Source organism: Dromiciops gliroides, chromosome 3 (genome assembly GCF_019393635.1).
Source record: "Dromiciops gliroides isolate mDroGli1 chromosome 3, mDroGli1.pri, whole genome shotgun sequence".
Lineage (NCBI taxonomy): Eukaryota > Metazoa > Chordata > Mammalia > Microbiotheria > Microbiotheriidae > Dromiciops > Dromiciops gliroides.
The window spans coordinates 499,023,839-499,050,223 of NC_057863.1; the positions used below are offsets into that span (position 1 = coordinate 499,023,839).

The 26,385-nt window shown below is 38.4% G+C and overlaps 1 protein-coding gene across 1 annotated transcript in view; it reads right to left on the reverse strand.

Annotated features, from left to right (window-relative positions):
• Positions 1-26,385, reverse strand: part of BARX2 (BARX homeobox 2) — a 93,900-nt gene that overhangs the window by 26,382 nt on the left and 41,133 nt on the right. The gene's annotated exons all lie outside the window — the stretch shown is intronic.

Below are 26,385 nucleotides of genomic sequence, written 5' to 3' on the forward strand. Positions count from 1 at the left end.
TTCTTCTCTGCAATCTATATACTGTGAGAGCTACCTAGACCAGGGCTTCTTAAATCCTTTCCACATATAATCCCTGTTCACCTGAGAAATTTTTATGCGACCCTCAAAACAGGTATACATAACTTTTTATTCTTGGCAAATTTTTCACAACTGGAAAGGTACCAAGAGTTCAAAGGGAAGGAAGAAGGGAATGAACATTTATATAAGAATTGCTACATGCCAGGCACTGTGCTTGTCGCTGTTCAGTTGTGTCCAACTCTTCATAACCCCATTTGGGGTTTTCTTGGCAAAGATACTGGAGCGGTTTGACATTTTCTTCTCTAGCTCTTTTTTTTGGTGGAGGGCCTGGGCAATGGGGGCTAAGTGACTTGCCCAGGGTCACACAGCTAGTGTCAAGTGTCTGAGGCCAGATTTGAACTCAGGTCCTCCTGAATCCAGGGCCAGTGCTTTATCCACTGTGCCACCTAAATGCCCTTCTCCAGCTCATTTTACAGATGAGGAAACAGGCCAACAGGGTTAAACGACTTGTTCAGGGTCACATAGCTAATAAGCGTCTCAGGCCAGATTTGAACTCTTCATGACTGCAGACACAGCACTCTATCCACTGTGCCACCTAGCTGCCCAGGCACGGTTAGGTACTTTTACAAACATCTTATTTGATCCTCACAATTCTGCAAGGTAGGGGTTGTTACAATCCCTATCATACAATTAAGGAAACTTGAGACAGAGATTTTAAGTGACTTGCCCAGGGGCACACAGCTAATGAGTATCTGAGACTGGCTTTAAACTCAGGTCTTCCTCACTCCAGGCTCAGTATTCTACACTATGTCACCTAGCTGGCTAGATCAACAAGTGGTGGTAAAGAGGGAGAGAATTACAGGCATAGGGCAGAGTTTATGCAAAGACACAGAGATAAGAGATGGGATGACATCTATTACATTAAAGTTTGAGAATATTAAACTTCAAATATTGATATTAGTAGCATATTTTCAAATGTTTTGAGGCGTTAACTGCTTTTGATATCCTTTATTTGCTTTTTTCTTTTCTTTTCTTTTTTTGCTGAGGCAATTGGGGTTAAGTGACTTGCCCAGGGTCACACAGCTAGTACATGTCAAGTGTCTGAGACTGGATTTAAACTCAAGTCCTCCTGAATCCAGGGCCGGTGCTCGAACCACTGTGCCACCTAGCTGCCCCCCTTTATTTGCTTTTAACAATTTCTAATATATCCCTTATTGGCTGCTTAAAAATTATGGGTGATTTACCTAAATTCTTAAAAATTCACAAAAGAAGCCACTATTTCTTTAAATTTGTTCTTAAACTGTATCTCAATCATTAATTTTATGACTGTAACTGTAATAAACTTAAATCTAAAATTTCTCCTATATAAAGAAGCAGTCAATTGATGACTGCCATCAAAGTATACACTAGCTCATTACATTCTATAGGATCAGTGTTTCCAAATTCCCAAGAGATATTACTCTTCAGAATTTGGGAATGAGAAATACCAGGAACTGCCAGAATCATCATTTAGTCTGTATTTTCATAACTTTCGATTTATGTTTTTAAATAATAATGAGTGACCATGGCAATAAACAGTAAATCACTTTTCTGTGATAGATATACTAAGAATTTCTGATGTTTTCTGTAAAAAACAAAAGATAATAAATGCATGGTTTATTATCATTATGAGTCAACATAGTATGACAATGATTTAAAACATTTTTGGCAATGGGTTTTTTTATTTCCTTTATCTTTCTTAAAATGCTTCCAATATTCTTTATATTCTATTCATTATTATGAATATCCAATAAGATTGTTTAATAAATTAGAAATAGTAAGTTTAGTTATATTCACAAAGAACTGTATCCTATAGCAAATATTTAAAAGTTAACAAGCAGTATTGGGTACTCAATTAGTATTGAGTACTTGAGTATTAGTACTCAAAAAATAATAACACTGACAAAAACAGTAATATTCATATCTCCAAGCAAGTTTAATAGCTCTACACAATATCACTAGTTGAAATTGCCAATTTAAGCACTTAGTTTGCGTCCAAAATTTGTTACTTCTTAGAACACCCCTCACAGGACTTCTATAAAGAATACCATGCAGATAAACTTAATCATATTTATTTTATTTGCAAAAATGTCTCACTGCTAGCAGCAGGCAGAGCCACAAACACACTCTTAAAACATGGCAACAGTTACAAGCAAGACTGACTGATTAAATTGCGGCCACTTCTGTCATACATATTCCTGTCCCAGTTCCTGGAAATGTCAACCTTAACCTTTGACTCTGTGTCAACATTTCCTGTTCTTGCTTTAGACTTGATGTCAGTGGGTTCCTTCAAACCAGTAACATCTTTATGCTGACTGCTAACCTTTAATTCTCAAAGGAGAATTATCATACTTTCCCCGATTTCACAACTGATTGGAAGGGGGGGGGGGAGATTTGGAAAAACATACATATCCTGAGAAGTGCCAGGAAGGAATTCCTGCATAGAAATGCTATGTAGGACACAATGTCTTTTATTATATAACATTACATTAGAGGCTGTATAATTTGTGGAGAGACCAGAATCTTTTAATTTTGTACTTTTGTATTTGTGTGTGTGTGATCTGTCATAAATAATAGTGGAAAAAACCAAGGTAAAGTGCGATGTTTAACAAGAAAATATTACTATAAATTTGGTATCAACAAAATTAGAACATAAGTTTTACTGGATTTCAATTTCTCAAATCATAATTTTGATGTATTATGTATATTTAAAACAAAGTTATTCTTAAATTTCAGGAAGATAATTATTACATCTGAGGCTTCAGAAATAGAGAACTGTGAAATGTAAAGATAGTATCACCATTCCTTTATATGATTTATTTGTACTGCCAATGCATAAATATTTTTAACACACTAGTTTAAACTTTAAGGAGAAACAAGAATTTTCTTTAAAATAATATATTTCATGAAAACTAATATCATGATCAGGGTCTTCTATTAAGGGCCTCCCTTTTTTCACTCAAAACACACCCAAATAGATAAAGGTTTCTATTCACTGTATTTTATTCTTTGATATATGCTGTTGCAAAAAGGGTAACACTGTGTTTTTCTTGGAAGACATTATTGGGGAGTGACAATAGGCTGTTCAATGTATTCTGACTTCTGGATATCAGTGACTGAATGATGGTAAAAAAACACTTTCTGAATTTAAAGCTATGGATATTTGTGGTGTGTTGAGGAACTGCAGGCAGCGTAAGAGTGAGGTGGGCTATTAGAGTGTAAACCATTTTCCTGGAATATCTCAAGAATAGTGTTGTGAATAACTGAGAGGATAGGTGGAAAGATGAACTCTCACCATCAGTGGTTGCACATGCGGCACAGAATTGTAGCAAGAATGATTGTAGGGCTATAATAGCAACCCAATTTTAGACAGTTATCTTGATCCTGCACATATCAGTGATTTAAATCACAATTTTTTATTGTTGTTGTTGTTCAGTCACTTAATTGTATCTGACTCTTTGTGGCCCCATGAACCATATAGCACTCAAGTATTGTCTATGGGATTTTCTTAGCAAAGATACTGGAAACGTTTGCCATTTCCTTTTCTAATGGATTAAGGCAAACAGAGGTTAAATGACTTGCCCAGGGTCACACACCTAGTAAGTATCTGAGGCCAGATTTGAACTCTTGGGGGCAGCTAGGTGGCGCAGTGGATAAAACACTGGCCCTGGATTCAGGAGGTCCTGAGTTCAAATTTGACCTCAGACAGTTGACACTTACTAGGCAAGTGTGTGACCTTGGGCAAGTCACTTAAACCTCATTGCTCCACCCAAAAAAACCCACCAAAAAGAAACAAAACAAAAAACAGATTTGAACTCTTGGAGTCTTCCTGACTCCAGCTCCAGTGTTCTATCCACTGAGCCATCTAGCTGCCTCACAATACTTCTTATGTATTAAATCACAATACTTTTTATGAAAAGTTAGATGCTGCAAGCTAATTATTCTAATATATAATATACAGAAGCTAATATATATGTAAAATGAGTTCATAGATAAATCAGTATACCTCACATGAGCTTGTGAATTTAATATTTTTTTTTTGTGAGGCAATTGGGGTTAAGTGACTTGCCCAGGGTCACATAGCTAGTAAGTGTCAAGTGTCTGAGGCTGGATTTGTTTTGTTTGGGCTTTTTTGTTTGTTTTTGTTTTTTGTTTTTTTTTCAGGGCAATGAGGGTTAAGTGACTTGCCCAGGGTCACACAGCTAGTTAAGTGTCAAATGTCTGAGGCTGGATTTGAACTCAGGTCCTCCTGAATCCAGGGCTAGTGCTCTATCATTGCGCCACCTAGCTGCCCCTAATAATATATTTTAAATAAAATTGTCTCTCTTTATACACACATATTTGTATACTGGGGTCCCACAAAAGATATTTGCTTAGGTCCCCACACACCCAAGGGGTAGCCCTGCCTATATTCCAGTCTTTACATCTTGCTCAGACCTGCCAAAGTGTATATTCCCTGCATGGCTTTTGAGAACCCATAGTCACTTCCATGCCATAATGAAGCACTGATGGAAGAACTTCAGTGGCAGGCAGTTGGAATTTTGCTAGCCTGTCTAAATGTTTGTTAACTTATGGATATTTGGAATGTTGGATTTAGAGTCGGAAAATCTAGATTTGAATCCCAGGTCTTTTTCAACTTATTGTGGACAGCAATTTTCTCATCTATAAAATGAAGGAGTTGAATTAAACTGACCAGTAAGGGCCATTCCAACTTTAAATTTATGTCATTCTGACCAACTTCATCATCACACACGCACACACACACACACAAACACACATATCTCCTTTTGTACATAACCCATTTCTAAGTTTTCCCTTATTCATCTAACAAACAGCCTACAGTCATCAGGTCATCATCAACAAAAGTAATACCCTATCCCATAAGTAAGGGATCCACCTTCAAAGCACTTCCCACAGGGTGGCTCTAGCACATGGCTAACTAAACTGAGCAGTATGGCTCTCTGCTCTCCCCAATCCACTTCAGATTTCCTGCATGCCAAATTTAAGATGAAAGGTCTGAAATCCATAGGCAATGTTTTAATTAAGGCATTCAAATACACGGTCTTCTCAAATTTTGGATAGGAGGAAGCAAGGAGATGAATAACAACCAAAACAATGCTTCTTAAAGGGTGCACTATAGCATATTAATGTGCTACAAGTTTTCCTAGGTGTGCCACAAAATTTTGGTTATCATGTTTTTGTAGATAAAAGAAAATGTGCAAATAATTTTGTTTACACAGCACATGTGACACAGTAAATATAGTATCCCCCAAAATCAAATTCACCTATTACAAATATATATCAACCTCAAAACACAAACCTTCAAGAGACCAAGAACTCAACAAAAAAGCTGCTCTTCTCGAAGCAAAACTGCACATGCAAGTCTTCAAGACCTAAATGTGGAAGAGTAAGAAGGAGGAGAAAAAAGGGGTGGTGGTGGTGGTGATAGTGCTGGTGGTAGGGATAATGGTAGTGCATATAAGTGTAAGCAAGAACCAAACTGAGTGTTAATTTAATAAGTGTGATAATCACATTCATAGAACTGGAAGGGACCCTTGAGTGTTTTCTTGTACTTCATTTTAAAGATGAGAAAACTGAGGCTCAGAAAAATGAAGAGATCTGCAAGGTGATATAGATGTTCTTTCCATTAGACTGGACTGACATCACATCTGTAAACAATGGGGAACTCTTTTAAGGTTTTTGATTGTGGGGGGCAATTTGTCAAGAAGATTAATTTGATATAAGTGTATAAAATGAATTGAAAAGGTTAGGAAATGATATTCTTAGATTTAATAATTAGAGCAGTGACACTGGGAAAGGGGGCGGGACAAACACAAATAGGAGATGATTCAATAGAATAAGGTAAGATGCATTGGGTGATTGGACATAAGGAGAGAGAGAGGGAGGAAAAGGGGGGAGAGGGGAGAAAGAGAGGAGCCAAAGATGACCCCAAGCTTCTTTTGGGGGGGGCAGGGCAATGAAGGTTAAGTGACTTGCCCAAGGTCACACAGCTAGTAAATGCCAAGTGTCTGAGACCAGATTTGAATTCAGGTCCTCCTGAATCCAGAGCCAGTGCTTTATCCACTGCACCTGGCTGCCCCTGACTCCAAGATTTTAAACCTGAATGACTAGATATATAGTGGAATGACAGAAATAGTAAAGTTCCAAGGGGGAGCTTATGAGTCTGATTTTGGACATATGGAATTTGAGGAAACAAGACCACATCCAAATGATGATATCTGGCAGTTCATTAGGAAACTAGACTAGGATTTAAGAAAGAGTTCAGGTATTGATATGAAGATTTTGAGAGTTATTGGCTTAGAGGTGTTAGTTGAAAGTCCTAAGAACAGATGAGCTCTCCAAGGGAGAGAGAATGTAGCCTGAAAAATGGAGAATTATGTACAAGGAATTGTGGTATAATTAGATTTGCAGAAGATGAAAGAAGTAGAGCCAGTGAAGGTAACAGGGGAAATAATTGAACAGGTAGGAGGAAAACCAGAGGGTAATTCGTTGACAACAAAGAAAGTAGAATATTTCAAGAAAGTCAAAGTCAGCAGAGTTCCTCATAAGGGAAAACTTCTGAAAAATAAGATTTTTATTGATATCTTTTGTTTTCATATCTCCTAGATTTGCCCTTGTATATCTCCTTCTCTCCTCTCCCATAGAAACATCCCTTATAATTTTTTTAAAAAAGGTTTTTTTAAGAGAAAGGGAATAAAATTCAGCAAAAAAGTCATCAAAAAAAATCTGATGGTTATATGTGATGCTCCACAATCTCCAACTTCTTCAAAGGAGGAAGGTGAGTTATCTTCTCATTTCCCTTATTTTGGGGCCAAATTTGTTCTTTAAAATTTCACAATATTCAGTTTTGATTGATTTGTAGTAGTTGTTCTTTCCTTTATATTACTGTATTCATTCTCTATTTTTTGGCTCTTCTCATTTCATTTTGTATAAGTTCATATATGTTTCCATCCTTCTTTGCATTTGTCCTGCCCATTGTTGATTTATTACAGCACAGTAATTCTACTATATTCTACTATAGTAATTCTACTATATTCACACAACACAACCTGTTTAGTCATTCTGCAATCAATGGGCATTTAATTTGTTCCAAATTCTTTGCTAAAACAAAAAGTGCTGCTATTTGGAGTCTTTCTTTTTGTCAATGTACTCCTTAAAGTGTAACCTCACAGTGAATCTCTGGATCAAGTGTATGAACATTTAAGTCGCTTTATTTACAAGCTACTACATTGCTTCCCACAATGGTTGGACCAAATCACAGCTCTACCAATCGTATATTAGTATGTTTGGCATTTCCACAATCACCTCAACATCAATAATTCCAATCTTTTGTCATTTTTGCCAATTAGCTGAACATGAGGTGAAATATTAGGGATGCTTTGATTTTCATTTCTCTTATTCATGACTGCATCATTCTTTCGTGTAGTTGTCAACAGTCTACAATTCTTTTAAGAACTCTTTTTTCATATCCTTTGACTACTTCTCTATTGGAGTATGAACCTGGGTTCAAATTTCAGCATTGCTACTACAAGTCTAAGATGAGAAAACAGACTCAGAAAGAGTCAATAACTTGCCTAAGGGCACACAATTAATTACTTAGTGACAGAGCCCAAGGAAGACTAGATTAGAACCCAGTTTTCTGAATCCTAAGAATTGTAGATGTAGTTCTTTCCATACATCATGCCAATTCCCTAGGCAAGAGTTTCCAAAATAGACTGTATTATTTGTCTTCAAATGCTTCTTTTCTTCCTGCATGTTATTTGCCCAGTAGGAACCTAGAGAATATTCAGACAGTGGACAGATTGCTACAAGATGAGTTCAAACCCAGCCTCAGATACTGACTTAGTTGTGTGATCCCAGATGAATCATTTCACCTCTCTTTTCCTCATACATAAAATGGGGGAAATAATAGCACCTACCTCTCACAAGGTTTTTGTGAGGATCAAATGAGATAACATATGCATAGTGTTTTGCAAATTTTAAAGCACTATATAAATGCTAGCTATTAATATTACTATTATCATTATGACAATTATTAATCTGACTCACTAACAGCCAATCGCAACTTTTGCATAGGGGAAAAAAATCTCCTTAATGCAGAAACAAATGTTTGGAGTCACAAGTTTAAATCAAGGGTTAAAGAGACCCAGTTTCTACTTTAAAACACTGATTCCCACAATCTTGACCCTGTGTTTATTCCCTAACAAAATGTTAGTTTATCTAATGGACAAAGTCTTAAGGAGGATTAGTCAACTCAGAATAAGAGGCTAAATTATTACCAAATCCTGCAAATTCTGCCCGATACCCCAAGGCCCTGGAAAGGCACTTTTCAGTAGCACTCTTTTTCAATTATTTAGTCTTATAGAGAGTGTATGAAACTGGACAAAAATTTGTCATTCCTGCATTATATCCAGATTGTAATAGTGGCTACAGCCATTACTACCAATTTTTGTAGAAAGGGCCAGGGCAAGTAGGTAGGGAGTGGCCCTGAGATTTAAAGATAAATTCAGTGTGAAAGGGCAGGGAAGGTGGAACAAAACAGTGGAGAGTTCATCAGAGTTGGAGGAAGGACCAAAAAAAGTATAATGGTAGCTTCAATTTTGATTAATTATTCATGCTAACTAGGACAAAGCTTTGTTGTTTCTATACTTCTAAAGAGCTGTAAGTACTATCCGAGCCCTTTAAATTGAGTGCCCTGGGACAAAGCCCAACCTAACCTACCTTAGTTGTAGCTTTTCTAGGAGCCACTATGTTGACTCTGCATTATCTTTATCTCAAGGGCATGGTCATTCCTGACATTCTTAAAAGTTCCCTCTCTCAAATCCTCTAAGTCAGAAGCAGCAAAGTATAACTAGTTAGGGTACCAGTGTAGTACAGTGGAAAGAGTATTTGGTGCTGAAGTCAGAAGATGAAGTCCAATCCCTCCTCTAACATCTGTTGGTTGGTTGGTTGGTTGTTGTCTTTCTTTTTCAAAGAGGACCAAAATGACATCAGTGTGTTGAGTCAAGTTACATTGTGTTTGACTGTGACAGATGAAACCAGTAGTTCAAAATGCTCTACCACAGGTCGAGCACAAATAGTCCATGTAAACATTGGGGTGGCTTCTCTAAATGTGTATATTTCATGTTTCTTTTGAGCCACTTCTATTCTGCTTTGCTCACAGAGCACAGCGCTTTGACACGGGTATGGTATGCCATTCTGGGCAGTCTTTTGCCAGCATCTCTCATGGTGCCCAATCAATTTCAAAGTTCTTCAGGAAGACCTGTATCCATTCTTCTGGCCTCCATATTAGCACTTGCCTTGTGTGAGTTCTCTGTAAAAGTCTTTTCGACAAGTGTATGTTTGTCATTCAAATAACAGGCCCAGCCCATCAGAGATGCACTCTTTGGGTGAGTCATTTAGGCTTCATTCTCCTCATCTATACAATGAGGGGGCTGGCTTAGATGGCTTCTGATATCTCTTCCAGCTCTACAGCTATGAATCCATGAAAAACGACAGAATGACCACATCTGGGGGTCTGAATATGAATCTTTGTCAGACAGGAAGGTAGTGCTGCAGCTATTAGTTCATGCAGAATAAGGCAAACAGATTCTTCCTACAGGCTGAGAAATAACCAACATGACAAGAACATGTATTCTACCTATTGAGCACTCAGCAGAGAAATACAAACTTCATGACAAGTTCCAAAGGAAGGAGGCAAACCACTCCAGCTTGTAACTAAATGTCCTCAACTCAGGTCCTTTTTGGATCCATGTTAGCCATTTCCCCCATCCTACATGGGAAAGCTAAAACAGTATCATTATGAGATTAGCAACATTTACATCCATCATCCCTAGAGAATCCATTCCACGCTATGCTTTCCCTAGACTAGATTTTTTTCTCAACATTATCTCCCAAATAAGTGCAAGAGGGGATGAGAGGGCTACAGAGGAAACCTTTTCTCCATGGAATTCTGAAAAAGAGGACCACTGTCTCATAGAAATATAAATCCTTAATGTTATTATGTGTATATATGGATATATGGATATATGTGTGTGTGTATGTATGTGTGTGTGTGTGTGTGTGTGTGTGTATATATATATATATAAAACCTATATCAGATTACCTGCTGTCTAGGGGAGGGGGAAGGGAGGGGAGGGAGGGAGAAAAATCTGAAATTGTAAAGCTTGTATAAACAAAAGATGAGAACTATCTTTACATGTAACGGGAAAAAAAATAAATAAAATACTTTATTAATTAAAAAAAAAGAAATATAAATCCTATAGCCACCAAAAGGAATGCGCTATGCGCTGCAGTGCATTTCTATCTTTACCAAGATGACAGCAAGAAAAGCAACAAAAACTCAGAAAATCTTGCGCTTAAAGATAAGATTATAACCTGAGAAGACTGGATTTTAGAAAAAAAAAATTCTGCACCTTAGGGGAAAATGGCAATGTTGTGAAAAGACTTCAATGTACCCCATTTTATGTGTATGTGAAGGCAAAGCTTCAAGCTTGGGGCTGGACAACCCATGCTGGAACAGGTCCCCTCCCACTTTTAGCACAAGGAGAGAAAGCCTTGCACCCTTAGTGGTGTTCATTTCCCTGTCATTCTACCTTCATAGTTTGGGAACATCCTTCCATCATCTCAGGAGTCACTCCTCTCTGTGCCCAGTAATTGTGTTATTTGATTTGAATTATGCTCTTGGAAGAGGCTACCGACAATAGTGGCTTTCTGGAATCTAAGAAGAGGGAAAGAACCAGGAAGCACGTGGATGCTGTTTTGCCCTCATGTTCCTCCATTTGGGGTTTTGGTCTTTTCCAGTCCTAGAGTATTCACCTAGTCTCCTACTTATGCCCATAGCAGCACCTGAAGTCCGGCTTTCCTTGGTTAAATCTGCCTTTCCTTTATCAATGCAAATCCCAAAAGACATCATGAGAGTAGCTGGGGAATTAGCCCCATTTGTCCCAGGGAACACAGCTTGTGCACAAGTTAGGATAGTGTGTTGTTCCCCTCTTCTGCCTGTGTTCATTTTGTATTGTATATAAGTAAGGGGGAGCTTAGGAGAAGTCAGGGGTGTTGTCATGTCTTTATTAAGTAAAAAAGAAAAGACACCAAATAGGAATCCTTCCTTGGACATTTTGAAAGCATCTCAAAATAGGTCCAGACAAGCAGCCAAATTTCACTGAGCCAAAATCTTTGTGGAAATCATATATCCACAGGGGTAGAAGCAGGCTGTTAGTGGTTTTAGCATCCACAGAATAAGCAGATGCTGCTGAGGCTGGGAAGGCAAGCTATGTCACTATTCTGGGGTTATAAACAAAATAGGGCTTTAGTCAATGGTGGTATCCAGCTTGACTAATGCACTAGGTTGTCCAAGGCTCAGAGACAAAAAAGAGGTTTCCACTAAATAATTCCAATTGGTGGACCAATACTTTATTATTCTGATTGTCCTGTTTCAGAAGCCACTATGCATTATAGCCAATGATAATTTCAAAATATTCACTAATTAGCTAACATCAATTATCAATTTCCCTAGAGAAGTTTCTGAGAATTTCAACAAGACTGTATCTCATCTTGTCAAACATTTCTGCATTGAAATTGTAATTCTCCCATTGCTTCTATGTCTTACCTCTCAAAAAAATAATATTTCACTTTATATTAAAATTTGCAGTTTATAAAATGTCTAAATAAAAATGATTTAATTTGATCCTCATAAAATCCCTTTTGAGATAGGCAATACAAATGATGAAACTGAGGCTTAAAAAAGTTGAGTTACCAGGGGCAGCTAGGTGGTACAGTGGATAAAGCACTGGCCCTGGATTCAGGAGTACCTGAGTTCAAATCCAGCCTCAGACACTTGACACTTACTAGCTGTGTGACCCTGGGCAAATCACTTAACCCCCATTGCCCCACCAAAAAAAAAAAAAAAGTTCAGTTACCGAAGCCTATAGAACTAAAAATCTCAGACTATATAGCCCATGTCTTTTGACTCCTTGTCCAGTGGCCTTCTATTTATCCAATGACCACCTTCTGTTTTCTTTATGCAATCCTTTTCCTAATCTTTTTTTTTCATAAGCACTAAATGTCATCCAGCCTGCTAAGATCGGTAAAATGTTATAGAATCCAAGCACGTGATTCCCAAACAGTCTCTAAACTGGTGCTATTGAACATAAAACCATTAGAGTGTGAACATTTAAACAGGGCAAATACCCTTTTGCTAGGCCATACCCAAAGTGTCTATGGGAATGTAAAAGTTCGTTATCTGCCAACCAAACAGTAACTGCTTATTTCAAGTGCCCAGATCCTAAGTGACCTATCTAGCCAAAACTTTTGTGCCAGGGTCAAGAATTAAAAGGGATTTTAAAAAATTACTTCTCTGAAGCCATGCCAACCTTTGTGGGGGGTCAGGGAGAAGTCTGTCTGAGACTGTGGGGAGTTATGATCCCAGGCCATGCCAGTCCCTCAGAAACTAATGTGAAAGAGTTCCAAGGAGCCACATCATTTGGAAGATGGAGAGAAATTACTGGGACCCAAGCCACCAACCCACTTAAGAAACATCCAGGGACATCTTTGGCTTTAGCAAACTTATTTTAAATTGCAGGGTGGCTTTCTTTTTAAACAGAAGGGTAGGAAGAAGAGGGGGTGGTGTATTTTTTTCAGCTAAGTCTTGATAAATATCCTTCCCAAGCATATCCCATGTGATGAAGGATAAGTTCACTCCTTGGATACAATTTAGCCATCTGAAGGAGCCAAAAGATTATAGGATCCAATGCTCTCTAATCTGGGAACTGGTTTGCAAGCATCTGGTCCATCTCAGAGGGGGGGGGGCTGTTAGATGGGAAGGAAAATGCATTTCACATAAAAGTTATCACTAATGATCTCAGCAGATTAGCTATGGTTGCTAAGATGAAATGCCTAGACAATTTTAGGGAGAAGAATCTTGATGACTGAGGAATTTTATAAGTCAAGTTAACAAGCATTTTTATTAAACACCTACTATGTGCCAAACACTCTGCTAAGAACTGAGAATACAAAAAAAGCAGTCCCTGGCCCTTAGGAGTTCACAATTTAATGGGGGAAACAACAAGTAGACTATGTACAAACAAGCTACATGTAGGATAAATAGGAAATAATTAACAGAGGGAAGGCACTAAAGGATTAGAAAAGGCTTACAGTAGAAAGTGAGATTTTAGTTATAGTTGAAAGAAATTAGGGAAGCTGGAAGGTGGAAATGAGGAGGGAGAGAATTGCAGGCATGGGAGATAACCAATAGAAAATGCCCAGACTGAGAAGTAGAATGTTTTGTTCAGGAAACAGTAGGACCATTGTCACTGGACCAAAGACTATGGCTATCAATAAGCATTTGTTAAGCACCTACTATGTGCCAGGCACTCTGCTGGTGCTAAAGATACAAAGAAAGATAAAAAACAGTCCTTTGCCCTCAAGATATTCACATACTAATGGTGAAAAACCATGCCAAAAATGCACATAAAAAAACCATATGCTGGATAAATTAAAAGTAGATCATCTCAGAGGGAAGGCTCTGAGATTAAGGAAGACTAGTTGAGGTTTCTTATAGAAGGTGGGATTTTAGCCAAGACTTGAAGGAACCCAACCAAGGAAGCCAGAATTAGAGGCAATGAGGTAGAGATTTCTAGGCACGGGGACAACCAGTGAAAGTGTTTGGAGTAGGGAGACAGAGTATCTTCTGTGAGCAACAGACTCATGTGAGGAGGCTGCAGATCATGCCCAGTAAAGTGCAGTTAAGTATCAGTGAAAAATTATAGGTGAAGAGAGGCAGAGAATAATATGAAATGCTGTTTTGCTGCAGGGTCCACAGAGAGGATTCAAAGGCTGTAGAACAGACCCACAGGGCTTATTGTATAGCATCCATACAATAACTTGGGAAGCTAGGTGGTGTAGTGGGTAGTGCACTGGGCCTGGAGTCAGGAAGATTCATCTTCCTGAGTTCAAATCTGGTTTTAGATATTTACTAGCTGTGTGATCCCGGGCAAGTCATTTAACCTTGTTTCCTTCAGTTTCCTCATCTGTAAAATGAGCTGGAGAAGGAAATGACAAACCATTCCAGTATCTTTGCCAAGAAAACCCCAATGAGGTCACGAAGAGTCAGACACGAATGAAAAATAGCTAAACAACAACAATACAATAAGTCACTGAAGATGCATACCAAAGCATCACAATTTCTAAGGATTGCTATTACATTTAGAGCTTACAGTGAACATCCCATGATGCTCAATTATGCAAAGTACTATGAGAGGAGCAAAAAAGGAAGTCATACAAGAGAAGCTGTCCTGTGAACTATGACATTCTACAAAAGGCCACATTAGCACGGCTGATGAGCTGACATGGAAACAATATTGGACAATATTGGATATGAAGTCCTAAAACTTAAATCCTACCTCTGTTGCTCTCTAGATATGTGACCTTGAGCCAGTTATTTTGTTTCTACATGTCTCACTTTTGTCCTCTGTTAAAGAAGAATGAGAGAATTGCAGAATTGGAGGTGACCTCTGAGGTCATCTAGTCTATTCCATACCTGAGCATCTTCAACCACACAGGAAACAAGTTGCCATCTAGCCTTTGCTTAAAACCTCCTGGGAAGGACAGCTAGGTGGTACAGTGGATAGAGCACCAGCCCTGGAGTTAAGAGGACCTGTGATCAAATTTAGCCTCAGATACTTACTAGCTGTGTGATTCTGGTCAAGTCACTTAACCCCAATTGCCTTTTTTTTTTTTTTAATTTTTAATTTTTTAATTTGTGGAAGAGAGACTTCAGGAATTCCTATTATATCAAAAAGGAATGCTGACCTTAAACCTGAGTTTTCATCCCAGCACTGCTACTTATTGTCTGTCTGACCTTGGGCAGGTCATCTACCTTCTTTAGGCTTTCCTCTTCTCTAAATCCCTTTCCTCCACTATAAAACAAGAGGCTAGGACTAAATGACCTTTAAAGTCTTCTTCTGCTCCAGATCTATTTCTGGGATCCTCTGACTTCCCAGGGCAGTGCATTCTACTTCTGGATAGTTCTAATTGTCCCTGTGTTTGAATAGCTGTTATCTCATCAATGTAGGTATTCTTCCAATGAGGCATGGTCTTAGCTCATGCATGCCCTCTCATTAAATTCACTCCAGGGAATCTACCCAACCTGTTGGAGATCATCTTCATGTTCTCTTTAAGTTGATTTTTTTTTTTTTGGTGGGGCAATGAGGGTTAAGCGACTTGCCCAGAATCACACAGCCAGCAAGCGTCAAGTGTCTGAGGCCGAATTTGAACTCAGGTCTTCCTGAATCCAGGGCCAGTGCTTTATCCACTGTGCCACCTAGCTGCCCCATCTTCATGTTCTCTTGACAAGGTGAGGGTATGAAAGGAATATAAAAAGTTCTTTCATTGGTTATATTGTTCACTATATGAGCAATTCATCTTTTTAATTACACCTTTTTAAAAATAAAATTTTATTGATATTTTGAGTGTTTTTTACATCACCAAAATTTCTATCAATATCGCTCCCAAAGCACAATCCCATAGAATAAATTATATATATATATTGTTGTTGTTGCTGTTGAGGTAATTGGGGTTAAGTGACTTGCCCAGGGTCACACAGCTAGTAAGTGTCAATTATCTGAGGTCGGATTTGAACTCAGGTCCTCCTGACTCCAGGGCCAGTGCTCTATCCACTGCGCCACCTAGCTGCCCTGAACAAATGATATTTTAAAGCAACAAAAGAACAGAAAATTTATCAATATATTAAAAATCTCTGAAAATATGTACAATGTGCCCCATCCACGGACTTCCCATTTTTGCAAAGGGGTGAGCTGGGGGTGTCTTCTCCTATTTCTTCCTTGGAACCATGTTTGTTCTTTGTAATTTTATAGCATTGTCTTCTGATTGTTTTGTGGTTGTTCTTTCCATTTACTTTGTCACAGTCGTTGCATATATTGTTTTCTAGACTTTGCTCACTTCACTCTGTATTAGATCCTATAAATTTTTCCATGCTTTTTTGTTTTCATCATATACATTGTTACAGTACAGTAATACTCTATAGCATTCATGTACCACAATTTGTTTAAGCATTCTCCAAACAATGGGCTTCCAATTTGTTTACATCACAAACAGTATTACTATAAATATTTTGTAATAGATGGGGATTTTCTTCTTATCAAATGGTCTCCTTGGGGTATAAGCCTAGTAGTGGAATCTATGGGTCAAAAAGTATGGACATTTTACTCACCTTAGTTGCAGATTCCAAAATGTTTGTACTAATTCCCAGCCTCGCCACCAATACACTAGTGTGAATATATACCCATATATATATAGTATATATGTGTTTATATATACATATATATGTATATGTGTGTGTGGCAATACAAAGTTAAAGTTGTCATGGATAACTTTTATTAATCAGAATAAATGAAAGCTAGAAGGTGAAAAAAAAATCTTCCCCCTAAACTTCCCACTACTAGAAAGCTGAAAGCTTTACATATTCATAGGAAATGAAAGATATTAAAGAATAAAGTTAGATTTAAAATGGCTCAAAACAAACAATGGAGATGATTGGAAAGTATTGAATGTCATTAGGTTTAAAGACCTATGGAAAGAGATGCAAATTTCTTTTTTCTTTTTTCTTTTTTTTTTTAGTGAGGCAATTGGGGTTAAGTGACTCACCCAGGGTCACACAGCTAGTAAGTGTTAAGTGTCTGAGGCCGGATTTGAATTCAGGTACTCCTGACGCCAGGACTGGTGCTCTATCCACTGCACCACCTAGCTGCCCCGAGATGCAAATTTCATAAATTTCATACACATATACACACACTCCTACAAAATGATAGGAGAGTTTAAAAAGAAAAGGAAGAAGAGGAAAAAGAGAAGGGGGAAGAGAAGAAGGAGGAGGAGGAGGAGGAAGAGGATAAGGAGGACTAGAAGGACAAGGAAGAGATTAATAACTGACATTTGTAGAGCACCTGAGGTTTGCAAAACACTTTACATACATCATCTCATTCAAGTCTCATAACAACTTTGCTAGGTAAGTGCTATTATCCCTAGTTTACAGATGAAGAAACTGATGTTCAGAACATTTAAAATTCAAATCCAGAACTTTCTGATTATCCCAATATATACACCATACTGTGTCTTGATTGATCTTGCCTTGGATCTCATACATGACAATGTTGAACAACTTTGATGAGCATATATCTTCCTACTTTATGCTTTGCTTGATATTAATAGTCAGAAGTTCAAACAAGGTTTTCTCTGTTGCTGATTTTGAAATACATGTGGGAAAAGCACCTTTAAGTTGTCTCTATTAAATAATTCGCTTTACTGGATCAAATATTTTCTTTTTTTTTTAATTTATTTTTTCTCAACAAACATTTATTTTATTTTCCATTTACATGTAAGGGTCCAAATTTTTCTCCCTCCCTTTCCTCCCCCCTCCACAAAATCGCAATCAGGTTATATATGTACAATCCACAAGTGTTCTTTTTATCAGTTCTTTCTATAGCAGTGCATAGTATGCTTCCTCATTAGTACCTTGGGATTGTCCTGGATCATTATACTGCTGAGAGTAGCTAAGTCATTCACAATTACTCATTGAACAATACTGCTGTCACTACACACAATGTCCTCTCAGCTCTGCTCACTTCACCATACATCGATGTTCATTAGTCTTTCAAGGTTTTTCGGGGATCATCCTGTTTGTCATTTCCTTTAGCACAAGTCCATTCCACTACAATCATATAGCACAGCTTTTTCCATCATTCCTCAATTGATGGACATTCCCTTGATTCTCAATTCTTAGCCTCCACCAAGAGTTGCTATAAATATTTTTTGTACAATTTTTCCCCCTTTTCTCTTTTTCATGATTACTATTGTTAACTGTTTCCCTTCCATCCTATTCCCTTCCCCATGATATTTATTCTATTATCCATCTTCTTTCATCCTATCACTCTTCAAAAGGGATTTGCTTCTGTCTGTCCCCTCCCCCACTCTGCCCTTCCTTCTTTTGCCCCTCTCTCTTTATCCCCTTCCCCTCCTATTTTCCTGCAGGGTTAGAGAGATTACTCCACCCAAATGAGTGTGTACTTTAGTCCCTCCTTGAGCCAATTCTAATGAGATTGAGGTCTTTGAGCCAATTTTAATGAGTGTTAGGCTCATTTACTGCCCAGATTAAATAGATTACTCCACCCAGTTGGGTGTGTCTGTTAGTCCCTCCTTGAGGCAGCTCTGATGAGTTTAAGATCTTTGAGCTTTTTCTGATGAGTGTAAAATTCATTTACTGTCCTGCTCCTCTCCCATCTCTTCCCCCACTCCATAAGCCTTTTCCTGTTACTTTCATGTAGGATTTCGCTTCTGCCCTTCCTCTCCCCCAATGAATGCCCTTCACCCCTCAATTTAACTCTAAAGATGTTATCATCTAGCTAAGTGACACAGTGGACAAATCATCACCCCTGGACCCAGGGGGATCCCAGCCAAAACCTGGCCTCAGACACAAGACAGTCGCCCACTGTACAACCCCAGGTATATCCCCCAGCTCCAATTTTTTTTTTTTTATGGTTCTCCAGGGTCTTGTATTTGAAAGTCAAATTTGCCGTTCAGTTCAGATCTTTTCATCACAAATATCTGAAAGTCTTCTTTTTCATTAAAGTCCCATTTTTTCCGCTGAAAGATAATGCTGAGTTTTGCTGGGTAGGTGATTCTTGGTTGTAATCCCATTTCCTTTGCCCTTTGGAATATCATATTCCATGCCCTCCAGTCCTTTATTGTAGAAGCTGCTAGATCTTGTGCTACCCTGACTGGGGCTCCACTGTACTTGAATTCTTTCTTTTTTGGCAGCTTGCAATATTTTCTCCTTGACCTGAGAGCTCTGGAATTTCACTATAATATTCCTAGGAGTTTTCTTTTTGGGATCTCTTTCTGGAGGTGATCAGTGGATTCTTTCAATTTCTATTTTAGTTTCTTCTTCTAGAATTTCAGGGCAATTTTCCCTGAGAATATCTTGGAAGATGGTGTCTAAGATCTTTCCTTGATCATGGTTTTCAGGTAGACCAATAATTTTCAAATTATCTCTCCTGGACCTATTTTCCAGGTCGGAAGTTTTTCCCAGAAGATATTTCACATTGCCCTCTATTTTTTTATTCATTTGGATTTGCTTTATTGTGTCTTGGTTTCTCATAAAGTCACTGGTTTCCATTTGTTCAATCCTAATTCTTAGGCAATTATTTTCATCAGAAAGCTTTTGTACCTCCTTTTCCATTTGACTTTTCAAGCTGTCGACTTTTTTCTCATGTCTTTCCTGCATCACCCTCATTTCTCTTTCCATTTTTTCCTCTACCTCTCTAATTTTATCTTCAAAGTCCTTTTTGAGCACCTCTATGGCCTGAGACCAATTCGTACTTTTCTTGGAAGCTTTAGATATAGGGGCCCTGATGTTGACATCTTCCTCTGAGGGTGCCCCTTGGTCTTCCTTGTTACTGAAGAAATTTTCTATGGTCTTCACCTTTATCTGTCTGCTCATTTTGCCTTTCTTTTACTAGACTTTTAGCTCCTTAAAGTGGGGCACTGTTTCCAGGCTGCAGTATCCCAAGCTTAAGATGTCCCAGGTGGTATGATTTAAGGAGAATCAGGTTCTTCCCTCTACCGGCCTGTTTCCTGGTCCTAGATGACCCCAGACCAACTTGCCAATCAACCAGCTTTGTGTGTTGTGGTTGTTAGCTCCAACGAGCCTGTGCTACTCCCCGACCTGGGCCACTGCTACTTGAGCCTACCTCCTGGTTCTCAGTAGGGGTGTAAAATCCAAGTTCTGCCTTAGCACCAGCATAAACCCCTATAGTCTCTCCCCTGCCCAGGGCTCAGCCCACTCACCAGACTGTGAGCTTAGTTCCAGACGACACTGGTGCTTCAGCTGATTCAGAGGCTCTGGGGGCTCTCCATCTCTGGTGAGTTCTTCCTGAGACTGGATCTGTGTCAGGGTGACTGTGGGGTTGGGCCCAACTCCTGTATCAGCACAGCAGCTCCCTCCTTCTGACCTTCCAAGCTGTTCTTGGTTAGAAGATGATTTCAGCACATTTTTCTGTGAGTTTTGCTGCTCTGGGCATTTTCCTATGACCTTATTTGGATGTTTTTTGGAGCAATCCTGTCATGAGTTCGGGAGCTCACTGCCTTTCCTCCGCCATCTTGGCTCCGCCCCAGAAGGCCAAATGTTTTCTTAATGAAGACAGTAGCAGAGTAGGATTTTGTATTCTTTCTAGCCTTCAGTCAGTTACGTGAGGATAAAGACGTGCTCTCCTGTGGAGTGTCACTTGCCAAAACCTACCTGTTCCCTTCTAGTACCCTCATCAAGGAAGTCCTTGTTTCTGTGTATATTATTCTTTTTCAAATTGCATATGGCTAAGAAGGTTGGCATGTAGTTTTTTGTGGATTGTTGGTTTTTGGTTTTGTTTTTTTTTTTGAGGCAATTGGGGTTAAGTGACTTGCCCAGGGTCACACAGCCAGTGTCAAGTGTCTGAGGTCACATTTGAACTCAGTTCCTCCCGAATCCAGGGCTAGTCCTTTATCCACTGCGCCACCTAGCTGCCCCATTTGTGTTTCTTTAGTCACCTTTTTGGATAATAAAGAGGTTCAAGGGTTTTTGGTTTGGTTTGGTTTGGTTTTCCATGCTGAAATTTACATCTTCACAACTTCTACCCCTTGCTTATAATTCTGCCCTCTGGAAGGATCACACTTACCTTGTTTTCTTCACAAAGCTGTTATGAAGAAAACCCTTTCTGAATGTGAAGGTACTATATGATTATCAGATAAGACTGAACAGATGATGAGAATAAAAGTATTAATATCAAAACAGAGCCACAAGGACCAATATTTGGGCCTGCGCATTTGTCCCTTCCTTCCCATTCCCAGTATATTTGCCAATCCCACTGTCTAGACATTTAATGTTTAGATTATTGCAACATACCCCTAACTGCTTTGCCAGCCTCTAGTTGCTCCCTTTATCCCATCTATTCTTCATATTCTCTACAGATTAATTTATCTACAGCACCATTTCCATCATATTGCTCCCAAGTTCAAAAATATTCCAGGGATCATCAAAAGGCAGAATAAAATCCAAACTCCATACCATAGCATGCAAGCCCACCATTTGACCACAACCTACTTTTCCTCACCAAGCCTCCACATGAGCCACCCACTGGAGCAGTTTTATTGACCTACTCCACTATGCAATTCTGATCTATTCTACAGTACAAGATGGTACCATGGAAAGAGTGCTAATTGGGCAGCTAGGTGGTGCAGTGGATAAAGCACCAGCCCTGGATTCAGGAGGACCTGAGTTCAAATCTGGCCTCAGACACTTGACACTTACTAGCTGTGTGACCCTGTGTGCCCCACTCCCCCCAAAATATGAAACAATGCTAAATTTAGAGCTGGGCCACTTGTGTTTGAATCCTACCTGGGATGATTAGTTGTGTGACCCTGGGCAAGTCATCTAACCTCTCTGAGCCTGTTTCTACATCTATAAAATGAGTGATAATATTCTTTTTTCACAGCATTGTCTGAAAAGTATTATAAGATTTTTTGTTTTTGTTTTTGTTTTTGCTTATTCTGTTCTCCGACATTCTGAACCTAACTCTTGGCCATTCTTCAAAGCCCAGGTCAAGTTCCACCTCTTTCATGAATTATTCCAAGTCCCTTCTAACTCTACTATTGTGTTCTACCTCCTCTGAAGTGGTAAAGCATTGATTATCCCAACTACTCATTTGGCACTTAAAATACCCCTGTTTTGTTAGAATTTCATATGTATATATTCTCTCTCACCAATGTCCTTTAAGGCAAAAAGAGCTTTTTAATCTTCTAGATATGCCCTACTATGTGCCCTGTACATTTACTTTCATACAAGAATTCTATGTTGGCAAGTTCAGCAATGTTGACACCTTCCTCCATTCTGCAGATGTAGTTGTGAGCAGAGGAGATTACGGGACAGAATGTTGCACGTATACCTTGTTAAGTACAATCTCTGTATCAGTTGATTTTGCTTAACTTCTCATTGTTATAAGGAAAGGTTCAGACAGGCAGCATTCATGAGTGGATAGAGAGGCAGCCTACCTCTGACTCATTACTGGCTGATCGACCCTGAGCAAGTCACTTCACTTAAACCCCATGAAACTCTCAAAGGCTATAAGTTACAGATGAGTTGCTGATTGGTATTGTTAAAGGGAGATTCCTCACTGGGAGCTTTCGATTGCAATGAGAGGTATAGTATTTCCCACTCCAAAAAAAGAGGCAAATATATCATAATTATTGTTTTGTTGTTCAGTCATGTCCAACTCTTTGTGACTCCATATGAGGTCTTCCTGGCAAAGATACTGGAGTGGTTTCCTTTTCCAGCCCATTTTACAGATGAGGACACTGAGGCAAACAGAGTTAAGTGACTTGCCCAAGGTCACACAATTAGCAAGTGTCTGAGGCTGGATTTGAACTCAAGTCTTCCTGATTCCAGGCCTGGCACTCTATCCCTTGTGCCACCTCACTGCCCATATTGTAATTGACAATGACATAAAAACAAAAAGCACCAATACATTTCTAATTTTTTAAAAATGTGTGTTGCAGAGGCAGCTAGATGGCACAGTGGTAAAGCACCAGTTCTGGATTCAGGAGTACCTGAGTTCAAATCCGGCCTCAGACACTTGACACTTACTAGCTGTGTGACCCTGGGCAAGTCACTTAACCCTCATTGCCCTGCAAAAAAAAAAAATGTGTTGGGTGATTGATCCTCTTCTCTAAGCTAAATAAACACAGATCCTTTCCATTTTCCTCTTGTGGCCCAAGCCCAGAACCTCTGAACTCTTGTAGTTCTCTCTCAGATCTCATCCAAATTCTTCCTCCATTCTTCAGTCCTTTAAGGTCTGAATAGTGGCAAGTAAGAAGCACAACTACAAAGATCCTCTCCTCTATGCTCTTCTGTCCAAACATACCAGTGCTGTCTGTTCAGAATAAAATAAAGGGGGAAGCTCACCAACACATCTCACTACAATGCAAAATTCAGTCCTGCAGTTTTGCCTGTACCATGAGCCCACAGCATGAACTCTGCAGAATCACAGGATCATTGATTTGAAGCTAAAAGTTCCCATTTTGCAGATGTGGACACCAGGCCCAAGCCTGGGGAAGTAAAATGACTTGTCCAGGACTTGTTAGGCAATAAAAATCGAGACCTAGAGCTGAAAATCAAACCCAGATCTTGACTCCAGATTTGAGTTTTCATGCCATCAAAACCTGTTTTATTGTATGATATGTCCCATGGAGGCCAGCAATATGATGCAATGGGTCAAGTGCCAGATCTGGAGTCAAAAAGACCTGAGTTCAAATATAACCTCATACACTAGTCATGCAACCATGGGCAAGTCACTTTAACCCTGACTCTACTTAGATATCAGTGGTGCTTTTCAAGACACTCACATAATCTATTCTCCTGGAGGTATCATGGTGATGTCTCCACCGTATAGAGACTGTTACCATTTACTCTCATATGATTCCTTGGGATACAAGATCAAAAAGCTTGGCAGACATTTCCCAAGGTGGACCTGAGGTTTTAGTGTTCACTTTAAAAGTACAGGTTCTGCCTAGGGGTGCTTCAACAGGTAAATGAACAAGGATCATCTCCATATGGAAATTAAAAGACCATTAGTAGAAAGGATATGCTATGACCAGCATCAGGTCCCTGTTTATTCTATTCTGAACAGAAGTATTTGTATATATAATTAGGCGCAAATGGATTCCCATCTCTGCATTCATTATTCCTCAGTACAGAAATACGGGTATGTCCTTATTTTCAAAAAGGAGAAAAAAGGTTGATTCCATGTACTATAGGCCAGTATGATAGACATTCATCCAAATGAGCTAACATATGTAAAACATGTTGAAAACCATAAAGCACAATTTAAGTAATAATCTGTTATTGGGGGCGGGGGCACAGCTAGGTAGCGTAGTAGATAGAGCGCCAGACATAGAATCAGGAAATCTCATCTCCCTGAGTTCAACTCTGGCCTCAGATACTTACTAACTGTATGACCCTGGACAAGTCATTTCACCCTGTTTGCCTCAGTTCCTCATCTGTAAGATGAGTTAGAGAAGGAGATGGCAAACCACTCCAGTGTCTTTTCCAGGAAAACCCCAAATGGGGTCATGAAAAGTTGGACATGACTGAAATGACTGAACAACAAAAAGCTATTATTTATCTCCAACAAAAGGCTAGAATGAATTATTAAATATATGGTTTATAATCACTTAGAAAAGGAAAGCAGTAATTATCAGGAATTATAACAGATTTAGAAAACATTAGTCAAACTAGCATTGTATTATTCTGTTTTTGACATAATTAAGATTCTGACAGATGAAAGATTGCCAGTGACATAAAATAACTAAATTTCAAGAAGGCGTTTCACTAAATCTCACATGATAATCTTGTGCAAAACAGCACAGAAAATGTTGATCAGTTGATAGTAGGTGAAATTATAGCTAATTAAGTAACCATATTTAAAGAATATTGATTAATGCATCAATGTCAACTTGGATGAAGTCACTGGTCATATATCACTTCCTTTCAGAAGATTTAGAACTAAATAGAAAGAGAAAAATCATTTTATCCAATTCACTAATTTTACTGATAAGTAACCTGAGCCCCAGAAAAGTGAAATGATGTGCCCAAGGTCATACAGATATTAAATTGTCAGAGTTGAGATTCCAACTCAAGACATCTGACTCTAAAGCCACTACTCTCTCCATTACATCATGCAGCATGTCCTGTAAAATCATTTAAATTAAAATATAGAAAGCATGTTTATTACATCTCATGGAAAGCACAGATCTAGAAAGGAGAGCTAATGTTTTATAACAGATTAAGCAATCAAAAATATCTCAATAGGTGGGGAATCTGGGCCAAAACCAGTAATATTAAATTCAACTGGGATAAATTTAAAGTTTTGCATTTAGGTTAATAAAAAATAATTAAAGGTTAGATAATTAGGTTAAAAAACAACAACAATTAAAGGCATTTGGCCAAATGCAATTCATGGGAAAAATACTTGGTGGTTTTGGTTGACTACAAATTCAATATTAGTCAACAGTATGATATAGCCAATTAAAAGTTAACATAATCTTACCCTGAATTAGCTCCTGGGAGATAATCACTCACTGTATTCTGTACTAATAATACCTTACCAGTAGTATTGTGTCCAGTTATGAGCACATTTTGAGAGGGTCTGAATGAAGATAACAATGGTAAAAGGTTCTGGTAAAAATGTCATATGAGGAACAACTGAGAGAGCCAAAAGATAGTAATAGAGAATAATAGTCAATATTTATATAGAGCGTACTATGCACCAAGCATCATGCTAAATGTTTTACAAAAGAGAACACTGAGGCAGAGGGAATACAAAAGAGCTCTCTTCAAATCTTTTAAGGGCTTTATGGGCACTGAAGTAGACTGTAGCCTTGATTTGAGAAGGTCAAAACTAGGACCAATCAATGAAAGTCATAGGGAGGCATATTTCAGTTAAATATGGGGGAAAAACTTTAAATAACTGTTATCCAATAATAGAATGAGCTGCCACGCAAAATTTTAAGCACTTTGAGTAGTGAAACAATTTGAATACACTGTAAGGGAAATCAGATAATCCCAGCTCATAATGACAGATTACTTTCCTAATCCAAAATTCTATGATGTTTGAACTTCCAAACTACATTATAAAGGTCAGATCAGTAAAACCTAAGCACAGGAAACTAGGGTGCTTTCCATATTTGGGATAGAATCAGTTTCCCATTCTTCATAATGAGCTTTTTTGCTTCTAGTCGATGGTTTTCTCTTTCTCCATTACTTTGGAACTCGATTGATGTCCCTCTCTAATTATTTTGTCTCTCACCCATTAGATTAGAACAACCAGATGAAAAGTGAAAAGCTCATTTGTTCACCAGATGTTTCACCTACCCAATGCAAATACCTAGATATTTAGAAACTACTAGATAGATAATAAAATTCTCCATTTTTGGCCTGATTTTTAGCATCATGTAGTTTTAGGTTTATCAATCTACTTCTGCCTCCCCTTTGTTACATCTCACTTCACTTAAGCCCTTCTAATTTATAGTACTCACTACTTGGCTCTACATTTTTTCTATTTTTGTAGTTTTTTCTAATTATATGTAAAGACAATTTTCTTTTTTTTCTGAATAGAATTTTATTTTCCAAAATCTATGTAAAAACAAATTTTAACATCAATTTTTTAAAAAAAAATTGTTCCAACTTCTCTTCCTCCTCTATTCCCA